We start from the raw sequence: 12,911 nt of genomic DNA on the forward strand, positions 1-12,911 counted from the left end.
CAAAGGGTGACATTAACTCCTTCAGCTCCAGGTTGGAGTAGGCTACCAACATAAAACTTTCCCATCTTTGAAAAAGACCTCGATACGTTTTCCTCTAAGGGAGTTCGCCTCTATTCTCTCATGTCAAAGCATTTTTTGACATGCTGAAGCACGTCATTCATTGTAGGCAATTGTGGTCGGAGCCAGCTGTTTAATATACATCGCTTAGTGCTAAGACAATAATGTGAATAATGGCTGCACGTGCCTATTTTCCGGCGAGGGCATGAAACAGAATGAACTCAGGAATGATAGGTATATTTACTTCCAAGTAATTTTGCTGTTTCATGGATTCCCAGAATCTCACTGACCTTGGGGCAAGACCAGATTCCGTGTACCATATCTGATCCATCTAAGTGACATTTTTGGGCAGCACGTCAGTCTGTCCTGCTTTTGAGACTGAGAGGAGAAGCGAAAGCCGTAGATTGCCTTGTGCATTAATCGGTACTGTGTTTCCCTCCAACCCTCGTTAAAAACCTACCTTTCTAATTTTTTCCCATCCTTGTAGTATTTTTTTCTGTGCCTCTATGTCTGGGAAAACGTTATTCCAGGATGAGAAGAGAGTCTCCTCAAGAGGTTTTTGCTTGGTTTCACTGATCCCTGGTACAGCTCTGATAATCATTTTTTTGTTGTTCCCTGCCCTATAACGCGATCAAAGTCACTCATAGAGAACACCGCTCTGGGGTCTTGTATTCTAGTGTATAAAAAGCTCTTTACTTGAAGAAAGCAAAAATATGCTGAGGGCCTCTCAAGGGAAGCCTCTCACTCAGCTCAGCATATGTATAAAAACGCTGATTTTGTGTATGCCATAAGTCTGAAACCTTCATGATGCCCGTATCTCTCCAGGCCTTAGAGTGTTTAAGTTGGGTACCCGCTGGAAATCCGGATGACCCCATAGCGGCATATATTTGGAGAGGGAAAAGGGCAATTTAAAAATTTTGCGGATTTCCTTCCAAGTGGCAATAGTGTCTCTTATTAGTAGACTCGATCTTATTAAAGCGGGTTGGGATGAGTATTTGGTGTGTAATAGGGCCTTTAGGCTCCAAGGATGTACAAGCTGGGATTCCAACGACCCATTGGTATAAAATTGGTATTAAGCCCCCATCCTTTGAACCCACATTCAGCCTATCAGAGGGTTAAAAAATATACACTCACCGCATCCATTTGATCATGGAGAGGCTGTCATGGCCATCTTGATTGAAAAAAAGTTTCCTTCAGGGGACAGTATATATTTAAATTTTTTTCTGCCATTTCAGAAAAAAATTATTTGTTACCACAAAGCACCAAGAAATTTGGATTCATTAGCTTCGATTTGCTCAACCCTATTTACAACAGTAATTTGCGCCCCCACACAAAGCTGTTTCTCATAGTGAACACACTCGTCTGAAACTGGACTTAAAGAGGACCTGTCACAAAAAATTAAATGCAATCTGAAAGCTCCATGATACAGAGCAGGAGTCGCTGAGCAGACTGATCTATATTTTTGTGGGAAAATATTCAGCAAAACTTGTAATTTTTCCATTTCCATCTGCAGCCCTGTGAAGCGCCATCGGTACAGGGACGAGGGGTTACCAGTGCAGGCCCGTCGCTAACAGACAGGCAAAACAAGCAATTGCTTGGGGCCCCGAGCTGGCCCGGGGCCCCAAGCAGAGCCAGTGCTTGTTTTGCTTCCTTTAAGGCTGCAGCCGCCCTGAGCGCTCTATAGAGAGCCTCTGTAGGCTTGCCACCCGTCCGGGATTCACCCGGACAGTCCGGGTTTTTAATCCTGTGCGGCACAGGCCCGGGCACAACGATCTCTTACTCTAGTCTCCTGACTTCTGTAGCAGGCAGCCAATGAGCAGCAGTGCTGCTGGTGACGTCTAATCCTGCTGCCAGCCCTGCGGTCCGGCACACAGCAGCCTGAAGACATCATAAGAAGACTCCTCCTCCCAGCTGCTCCTGATCAGAGGAGCGACATTGCAGTTAGAACTGCTGGTCACTGCCCCCCTTCCCCATGGCTAGCTGGTGCCCTGTTAACCCTTACCCTCTTATTTACACAGCTGCTGGTGTGTAAACAGCCAGAGCTGGAGTAAATGATGCAGCTATGTAGTCTGGACCGAGGTCGGAGGGGGAGGGTTGTCAGGAGAGGCAGAGTACTAGCTGCAGGACTGCCCTTCCACTGCATGATGGAGCCCCAGGAATCCTGCATGAAATTGAGTGCATATGTGATCTGTAGTATGTGCTGCATGTACATAACATGTGTGATGTGTACTAGTGCCTGTATGTAATAACATGTGTGCTGTGTACTATGTCCTGTATGTAATAACATGTGTGATGTGTACTATGTGCCGTATGTAATAACATGTGTGAGTGTACTATGTGTCTGCATGTAATAACATGTGTGATGTGTACTATGTGCCTGTATGTAATAACATGTGTGATGTGTACTAGTGTCTGCATGTAATAACATGTGTGATGTGGACTATGTGTCTGCATGTAATAACATGTGTGATGTGGACTATGTGCCTGGATGAATAACATGTGTGATGTGCAGTATGCGCATGTAAGTATTTTCTTTTTTTCTTTTTTTATTCCTGGAGAATCCCTATTAAACACCATGGCAGGATGAAGTTCTAGTTTTTTTAGTTGCAGCCTATGGGGAGTCCCCACGTCTGGTAACTTGTAGGCCATAGTGATGTCCAGTACAGCCTGGACCGGATTCTGTGCTTAGCATCTGAAGAATTGCACACCATGGATGTTCCTGGTATCATTATACTGAGAGTTTTTTCTATCTCCACCTAGTAAGATTGTTACCATTTTCCAGTTTATTAATCTCTGTTATGCCATAATAGAGCTTGCCCGGCTCACTTCAGCCTGGAGGCCTGCTCTTGGAAGATAGTGACTTCAGAAATCTCCAGCAGCAGATTCTCAGATCCTTTGAGGCAGTGAGGGGCACCTATCTGGCATAACTACTGTGAGGGGCACATATCTGGGCATAACTACTGTGAGGGGCACATATCTGGGCATAACTACTGTGAGAGGCACATATCTGGGCATAACTACTGTGAGGGAATATATTTGGGCATAACTACTTTGAGGGGGCACATATCTGGGCATAACGACTGTGAGAGGGCACATATCTGGGCATAACTACTGTGAGGGGAATATTTTTGGCATAACTACTTTGAGGGGGCACATATCTGGGCATAACTACAGCAAGGGGGCACATATCTGGCCATAACTACAGTGAGGGGGCACATAGCTGGATATAACTACTGTTCAGGGGCACATATCTGGATATAACTACTGTTCAGGGGCACATATCTGGATATAACTACTGTTCAGGGGCACATATCTGGCTATAACTACTGTGAGCAGACACATATATGAATAACTACTTGTGCGGGGGGCACATATCTGGGCATAACCACAGTAAGGGGGCACATATCTGGGCTAAATAACTGTGAGGCAGCACATATCTGGGCATAACTACAGCAAGGGGGCACATATCTGGGTATAACTACAGCGAGGAGGCACATATCTGGGCATAACTACAGCGACTGTTATGCCCATAACTACAACTACAGGGGCACAAAAAGTAGGCATAACTTCTGTGACAGAAACAAAGGTGGGTATAAACTGCTGTGAGGGGCCCACAAGGAGGACATAACTATTTTGAAGGGATCACAAGGTGGGCATTGTCCTAGGGAAAATGTCCTAGATTACCCTGCTATACATTGGCATGGCTCAGTCTTACAGGACCAGCACAGCGCCCCCTGCTGGTGATTCCACAGGGGCAGTCACCATCCCTTCCTTATGTGATTATAATTTTTTCTCTATCACCACAGGAACCTTGTTCTGGATCCAGCGGACATCACGCCGACGCCAGCAACACCCTGAATAAGGTAGGACCAGATTTTATTAGGACTGGGTCTGGTGAGTGTAGCCATGCATTGGGTCTTAGGGCTCTTAACACGAGCGGATCCTGTGCAGGTAACCCGCTGTGTGAAAGAGACAGCGGAAACGGAGCATTAACATGATTGATAATGCTTCGTTCCTCTCTGTTATCTTTTACTACAAAATCACTGTGGCAACTTTATTTCACTGTGATTTTGTATTGGATTTTGTATTGGATTGTATGGTACAGTGGTGTTTTTACAAATGTTCATTTGTTGAAAATGTTTAAATTTCATGCACATTAAATGCAACAGCGGTATTTGCACTGTAAACCTCCTTTTTTATTTATATAAAGTGTGGGTGAACTTAAACTGTATGGCTATACTGTGGTTCCTGTAGGTTTTGCGTGCGTAAGGTGGGGCCCCCAAATTCCTTCAAACCGGCCCTGTACCAGTGACTGACCGCTATCTCTCCATGCACACTTATACACAGTCACTGGATAACCCCTCCTCCCTGTGCCAATGCTGTTCACAGAAGGTAGAAAAGAAGAGAATAAATGTATAAATTACAGGTTTTACTGAATCTTTCCAACAAAAATTTATTATCAATCTGCTCGGCTTCTCCTACTCTATATATAGTGCTGTCAGATTGCTTTGCGTTTTTTGGTGACAGGTCCTCTTTAAGGTCAGGACTCTTAAGGGCATTGTTCTGGAAAAGATAATGATAACATCCTCAGGATAAGGCCTCATGCACACGACCCGTTGTGTGCATCCGTGGCCGTTGTGCCATTTTCCGTTTTTTTTTACGGACCCATTGACTTTCAATGGGTCACGTGGAAAAATCGGAAAATGCACCGTTTGGCAGCCGCATCCGTGAGCCGTGTTTCCTGGCCGTGAAAAAAATATGACCTGTCCTATTTTTTCACGGCCACGGTTCACGGGCCCATTCAAGTCAATGGGTCCGTGAAGAACACGGATGCACACAAGATTGGCATCCGTGTCCGTGATCCGTGGCCGTAGGTTTTAGTTTCATACAGACGGATCCGAAGATCCGTCTGCATTAAAGCTTTTTCTGATCTAAGTTTTCACTTCGTGAAAACTCATTTCCGACAGTATATTCTAACACAGAAGCGTTCCCATGGTGATGGGGACGCTTCTAGTTAGAATACACTGCAAACTTTGTACAAGACTGCCCCCTGCTGCCTGGCAGCACCCGATCTCTTACAGGGGGATATGATAGTACAATTAACCCCATCATATCCCCCTGTAAGAGATCAGGGCTGCCAGGCAGCAGGGGGCAGACCCCCCCCCCCCTCCCCAGTTTGAATATCATTGTGCGGCCCCCCCCCCCTCCCCTGTTGTTAACTCGTTGGTGGCCAGTGTGCGCACCCCCCCTCCCTCCCTCCCTCTATTGTTTTAATACATTGGGGCCAGTGTGCGCGCCCCCCCCCCCCCAACCCCCCTCCCTCCCTCTATTGTTTTAATACATTGGGGCCAGTGTGCGCGCGCCCCCCCAACCCCCCCCTCCCTCCCTCTATTGTTTTAATACATTGGGGCCAGTGTGCGCACCCCCCCCAACCCCCCCCCCCCCCTCCCTCCCTCTATTGTAATCATCATCGGTGGCAGCGGAGTAGAAGATTTTCATACTTACCTGCTTCTTGCTGCTGCGATGTCTGTGTCCGGCCGGGAGCTCCTCCTACTGGTAAGTGACAGGTCTGTGCGGCGCATTGCTGTCACTTACCAGTAGGAGGAGCTCCCGGCCGGACGCAGACATCGCAGCAGCAAGAAGCAGGTAAGTATGAAAATCTTCTACTCCGCTGCACCGATGATGATTACAATAGAGGGAGGAAGGGGGGGGGGGGGGGGGTTGGGGGGGTGCGGCACACACTGGCCCCAATGTATTAAAACAATAGAGAGAGGGAGGGAGGGGGGGTTGCGGGGGCGCGCGCACACTGGCCCCAATGTATTAAAAATAGAGGGGAGGGAGGGGGGGGGGGGTTGGGGGGGCGCGCGCACACTGGCCCCCATGTATTAAACTAATAGAGGGGGGTTGGGGGCGCGCGCACACTGGCCCCAATGTATTTAAAACATAGAGGGAGGGAGGGGGGGCGCACACTGGCCACAACGAGTTAAAACAGGGGGGGGGGGTCTGCCCCTGCTGCCTGGCAGCACCTGCAGGCAGCAGGGCAGTCATGTACACAGTTTTTTTGTATATTCTAACCTGAAGCGTCTCCATCACCATGGGAAAGCCTCTGTGTTAGAATATACTGTCGGACGAGTTTCACGATGTATGCTCATATCGACAGTATATTCTAACATAGAGGCGTTCCCATGGTGATGGGGACGCTACAAGTTAAAACTATACCCATCGGATTGGAGAAAACTCAATCCGATGGTTATAACAGAACTCCAGACTTTACATTGAAAGTCAATGGGGACGGATCCGTTTGAAATGGCACCATATTGTGTCAACATCAAACGGATCCGTCCCCATTGACTTGCATTGTAATCAGGAGGATCCGTTTGGCTCCGCACGGCCAGGCGGACACCAAAATGACTTTTTTTTCATGTCCGTGGATCCTCCAAAAATCAAGGAAGACCCACGGACGGAAAAACGGTCACGGATCAGGACCAACGGAACCCCGTTTTGCGGACCGTGAAAAAAAACGTCCGTGTGCATGAGGCCTAAGTCATCATTAGTGAGCGAAGCAAGCTTCGGATGCTTCATGCGAAGTCGCTTCGTTCAAAACTTCGGAATAATACTGTACGGAGATCTGTCTCCATACAGTTTTAGAATGTATAAGTTCCGATAAGCCGAAGTAAGTTATTGCGAAGTCGCGAGTGACTTCGGATTCGGTTCCGAGGTGCTAGTCGGAACAGAACCCAAGTTTGGTTTCAAATTTTAAAGTGGTTTTCCACTTTAAAAATCAAAACTGAAGTTATTTAACGAAGATACGCTCAACTTTGCCAATAGCTTACTTCAGCTCATCGGGGCCCATACATTCTAATACTGTATGGAGACGGATCTCGTACAGTATTATTCCAAAGTTTTGAACAAAGCGAATTCGGATGAATCATCTGAAGCGCACTTCGCTCAACACTAGTCATCATTATCACATTAGCGAGATCCAAGTCCCAGCACCCCTGCCAATCAGCTGTTTCAGGGAGCTTCTGCCTTCACCGAGCCCTGGTGAGCGATGCTGGCTACCAGCAGCTTTCAAAGGACAGCGTCATACATCGTATAGTGGCTGTGCTTGGTATTGCAGCTTAGCCCCAATGACTGGGGCTGAGCTGCAACTAGGCCATGTGAACGATGTACAGTGATGTCACATGGCCTAGGAACAGGCTGCGGCACTCAAGACTCCTCTAAGAGCTGGTCGGTGGGGGTACCAGAGGATAAGTCATAAATATATTTTGCTGCATAACCCTTTAAGTAATTACAAAAGGTTTGTTAATTTTCTTTTAACTGTATATTAGATAAACTGTAGTACAGTATTGGAATCTAGCAATGCAGACTGCTATGGATATGTTCTGTATGTTATGTATAGGAAGAGCAAGGTGCTGGTCACATGTCCCATCGCTAATCTCTTTAAACTCTTTTACATGGCTCAGAACAAGTTGATGTTATTAGATTACTGGTAATCCTTTGTGTGCTTTACTGGTCCGAACAACACTCTGTCAGTAAGCTACTAACAGTCCATCTGAAACCATCTTATGTCTCACAACACTGGAACTAAGACATCTAGCACCCCAGAAAAAGACGTGGCAAAAAGCCACACTGGGGAAAGAAGCAAAAGTGGAGAAGAGGCCAGTGGCAAAAAAGACGCAAAAGCCGGTCATCACGAAGGAGACCAAAAGACTGTAACAGGGGGAGGTCATCAGGAGGAAGAGCCCACACCATGGCCACGATGATAGACACAATACAAATGGTAAAGGTCACCACCACAAAGGCAAGAGAGTAAGCGACGCACAGGCATCACAACTAAGACATATTCTCCATTCCTGAATTCACTTTTCAGCAAGGTAGGTGAACTGAGTGTCTTCATGTACAGTACTGGAATAAGATGTCCAGTATTTAATAGGGCCTTTAATGATAGCGACAGATGGCCACTGAGACCGCTGATGGGACAAAGTATTACAGGATGTGCAAGGATGTCATATATGTATCATCTGTCTGTTGCTGACATTCCCTTCATGTCTCATAATGGGTTGTATGATCGTTACTGATGGTCTAACCTAGGATAGGCCACTACAAGGTTACCGGAACTGTGTAGTTCTGGCACCAACTTCAGGTGATAAAAGTACACCTGAACATGTAATTGGCGGGGATGTAGGACCCGCAAATCAGCTAGTGATGGCTTATCCTAAGGGTAGCCTTGACTTAGTAAAGGCTGGACAGCCCCTTTAACAATTATCATCATCTATAGGACTCATTAAGATGGTGTTTATATACAAATATTTGGCCTTAATCAGTTCTGTACTAATATACGCAAACTCAGCATAATAAGATCCTACTGTTCCCCACAATAAGGTTGTCTGAAATTACCATGTACACCATAGAGGTATCTGGTCTCCAGGACTCCTCTCAATATCTGGCACCACAATCTAAGGATAGACATTGGTGACCGCCACTAAACATTATAACACTATTGGTTCCACTCAGCTTTCTTCGAGAGAGCATGGTCAGGCTATAGTCATTTACCATGGGCTAACTCAAAACATGGCATTTTCCTAGTGCCACCACCACATCTTTCTGTCAATAAGCCACCAGTGTCTATGGTGAGACAACTACAAAATCAAGCAGTCTTTTACTATTTTCATTTTATCTAAGGATCTTTTTTGTAAGGCTCACGTTGCTTATTGGTGGCCATAACAGCATGTAGCGAGTTAAAAAAAAGACAGAAACTTGACAGACCCATGCTTCGGTAATGATGGCCCTACCATAACGCAAGTGTGAGCCTAAAACCTTCAATGTCACATTTCTATTTAGGTGCGATTTATTGCTTTCTGATTTGAAGGCTAATTGGTTCTTCAATGGTCATATATGTGCCACTATTAACTTTGTTTCTCCAGATTTATTTCTGTGTTCCTCCAGCCATGAAGAATAAATCAACCTCCTAGTTTAGGCATAAAAAGGGTTTGCATGACATGATTTTTCCAGGAACAGTGCCCCTGTAGTCCATAGATCGTGTGTGATATTGCAGCTTTGACATGCTATAAAGAGACAATGAGGTGCCCTCATGAGCGAGATTTCAACCAATGTGCTGTATCTAATGCTAGAATATGTAACATGCTATACTCAAGCAGTCTCTAATGGTCTCCATATTTTCTACCATGTAGGAGAGGGATTTGGCCCCGGAAGAGATGGATGGTGAGTCTGTGCTTGAGAAGCTTAGGAGTAACTTGTTATGTACCCGGAGTGTCCTCTTGTGATTCTCTGTATTTGCTTAATACTGTGATGCTTGATAAGTAGGAAATCAGAGGTCAAGACATTATATTTTGAAATTACATTAAAAAAAATTACATTAAAGATTTTTTAATCTTGCTTCTGCTTGATTTATGAAATTGGAAACAAGTAAATGTCTTTTACAAGGGTTTAAATAAGCCCTTTCAGGTTCAGTAACTTTACAGGAATTGTCCGGGATTACAAAAAAGCTCAGCTTTTTTTTAGAAACAATGCGCCTTTTTCATAGCTGTCCATGGTTTTGCGACTCATACTCGTTTAAGGGAACCTTCACCATGAAAATGCAATGTAAGCTGCAGGCAGCCTGTTATAGAGCAGGATAAGCTGAGCAGATTACTATATAGTTTATGGGAAAAGATTCTGTAAAACTCTGCCTTCAGGTCAGTTTAACATGAGAGGTTCCCTTAAGTGGATTCTGGACAAGCCCTTAAACTCACACAAAACACTATTTTGGATATGTTTCAGAGTATGGGCCTACTCTATTCTGGCACTTACACTGAGTAAGGCCTCATGCACACGACCGTTCCTTTTTGCTGTCCGCAAACTGCGGATCCGCAAAAAACAGAAGCCGCCTGTGTGCCTTCCGCAATTTGCAGAAAGGAACCCATTGTAGAAATGCCTATTCTTGTCTGCAAAACGGACAAGAATAGGACATGCTATTTTTTTTTTGCGGGGCGACGGAAGGGAAGCAATGGATACGGACAGAATCACGGAGTGCTGTACGCATCTTTTGCGGCCCCATTGAAGTGAATGAGTCCCACACCCGAGCCGCAAAAAATGCAGCTCAGATGGACCACAACAACCGTCGTGTGCATGGGCCTTATAGTTACATTGGGGTATGAATAGAGCCAAACAAGTTAGTTTATACCATGGTATCTAATTCTGATACTTAACAATTACCTTTGAGAACACCACCAAACAGCAAAATGAAGATTACTCCTTGTCCCATTTACTTCCTTGTGCTGTTCAGGGGACGCCCTGAGATCAACTGCAATGGGAAGCATTAATGGCCTATCCAACAAAGGGTTGTGCAAAGTATTAACTTCATCCTTATCGACATACTGTAGTAGTGTATAGCTAACTAATCGGTAGGGGTCTGATTGCTGTAGTCCCATAGTGAATGAATGAAGCAGCATAGCGCATGCTTCATCAGGACGAGGACATGGGACTCCTACTGAGGATCAGTGAGGTCAGACCCTAGCAATCAGTTAGTTATTACCAGGGGTGCACCTAGCCTTTCTGCTGCCTGAGGTGAAAACTAAGACAGCGCCCCCCCATGCCAATTTCTTAACCTAACCCCTTTGCCACAATGAAAGCACTCATTGCCCATGGCCCTTCTGCTGCCCCCCACTTGCCCCTCCCTGGTGCTTCCTGAGGCGATCGCCTCACTTGGCCTCATGGTGGTGCACCCTGGTTATTAATTATCCTGTTCTCACACTGGCCACTAGGCACATGGAGGTCATAGAGAAGGGATGACCTGTTTGCGAACCACTCTAATAAGTGAGAGAAGATACTAAGAGTGACTTCTCTGTGCCAGACTATTCTATCCTATTTGAGTATGGACAGTGGGGGCTTTGCCTTGGTGAAGCTGAACAGCAGTGGTTCCAAAAGTTGTCTTCAATATCTTGAATTTAATTAATGAATTTACTTATATCCTCTGTTCTGATACTGAAGCCTCTTTACAGAATATGATGCCTTTTGGAGTTTGACGCTGATCAGATGGATTCATTGGGTTACAAAGAAGGGGCGTGCATGAGGAGATGGGGATATATGCCAACCGAAAGGAATGATTGAGATCTCAGCATATAAAAATGAGGAGTAAGTGAATCTACTTTCCATTTCACGTTTTGCTACTTTGAGGGCAGTAGAGGGAACTGTAGTCAGGAGCCTGCACTTACCTGTGAGCAATAACTTGTCCCTTTTCTAAAGAAATCACCAACTATATGGTAAGAGTTTGTAAAGATGTTAAAGGAACACTCTATGTATAGTGCAGGGCCGGTGTCATGCTCATCCTTAGGAACTGCACTGGGCATAACATAGTGTATCAGGATTACTTGACATTCCTTTAACCCTTTTGCCAGAAGGTTTTTTTGCATTTTCATTTCACTCTCTGCATTCCCAGAGCCTAACCTTTTATTTTTCCATTCACATAATGACACCATTTATTGTTGCATATAATGTAGTGGAAGCTGAAGAAAAATTCTTCTTTACAGCGTTCCCTATGTGTTATATCTTTTGTGTTTTATTTTATTCTGGAGAGGGGGTGGTTGAAGTTTTATTTTTAATAGTTATTTATACTCCCCCCCCCCACCTTTTTTTTAGGTCCCCAAGGACCAAATAATGAATCACAATTTCCATTTCTATTTAGTATATGTCAATGCGTGCTGCCGACCTGCATTGGATACCCATAATAGGCCTGGAAGCCGTGTACAGGCTTAGACCTTACTACTAAGGGGAATGCGCGTCCGGGTTTCTTAGCTCTCAGATGCCAGGTCACATTAACCATGGCATCTGAGGGGTTAAATGTCTACGATCTGAGTTATCGCCAATCTAGACATTAGCCCGGGTCTCTACCATTTAAAACAGCAGAAACCGCCCTGTGGTGCCTGCTGTGCTACAAATGGGTGTAATCTTTAAAGTGACTCAGCCATAAATTTACAGTGAGTGGTTAAGAAGGGGTTAAGGTTGTCTGGTTTATAAAACACCATACAAGGAAGACATATATCAGTTAGACAAAACAGGAGTTTCTGAAGAGCTGTCACTCAGTGAAGACCTCTAATATCTCTATGTAACAAGGGCAATCCACTGATTGCTGGGATCCAAGCAGTGGAAAAACTGGGGTCAACTTATTTTATGGAGGACTCTTCTACAAAGATAATTGTAAAAAGTAGACCAACTATATGGATTTATAAAATTGCCTTTTTTGTCTACCACATACATAATTTTTATTATGACTCATAATGTACATGTTATCCTACCTGTGCCCCCAATGTACATAAGGGGTTTCAGATGGAGGATGAAGACCAAATATTTGTGAAATTAACTTTTATTTTCAAGAAACAGAGGCACTCTTGCCCCATGAGCAGTGTGCGGTATTGCAGCTCAACCCCATTCACTAACAGAGACAGGGCGGTGTTTTTTTTTTTTTTTTTACTATTCTGATAACCATTAATGATGACAAGTCACATGGCAGCAACTGCAAGAGAGAAAAAGGTGAAGTCCCTGATAAATTAGCAATACGTAGATAAAAGCTTTAGCAGTAGGCTTACTGGAATCCACAGATTTAGGTGTTCACTGGGGACAAGTACAAATAATTATCCTTGGGATAGACCTCTGGGCAACACGTAACGGTCAGTCACTTATGACACTTATCTTCCCTCTCAGGTATAGTGTAGGTATAGGGCTATTGTGTTTATGATCATCCTTACAAAAAGTATTCAAGTATTAAAAAAGACTGATTCTCTCTATATAATTTTTTATTACAAACAAGTAAATCTGCAAACTCACAACTGAAAAATGCTCCCTGATAAGTATTC

The 12,911-nt window shown here is 44.7% G+C and overlaps 1 pseudogene; it reads left to right on the forward strand.

Moving 5' to 3' along the window:
* The window catches only part of LOC122942120, a 58,574-nt pseudogene extending 47,373 nt beyond the window's left edge, over positions 1-11,201 (forward strand).
* The last annotated feature ends 1,710 nt before the right edge of the window (positions 11,202-12,911 follow it).

This window comes from Bufo gargarizans, chromosome 6 (assembly GCF_014858855.1).
Source record: "Bufo gargarizans isolate SCDJY-AF-19 chromosome 6, ASM1485885v1, whole genome shotgun sequence".
Classification (NCBI taxonomy): Eukaryota; Metazoa; Chordata; class Amphibia; order Anura; family Bufonidae; genus Bufo; species Bufo gargarizans.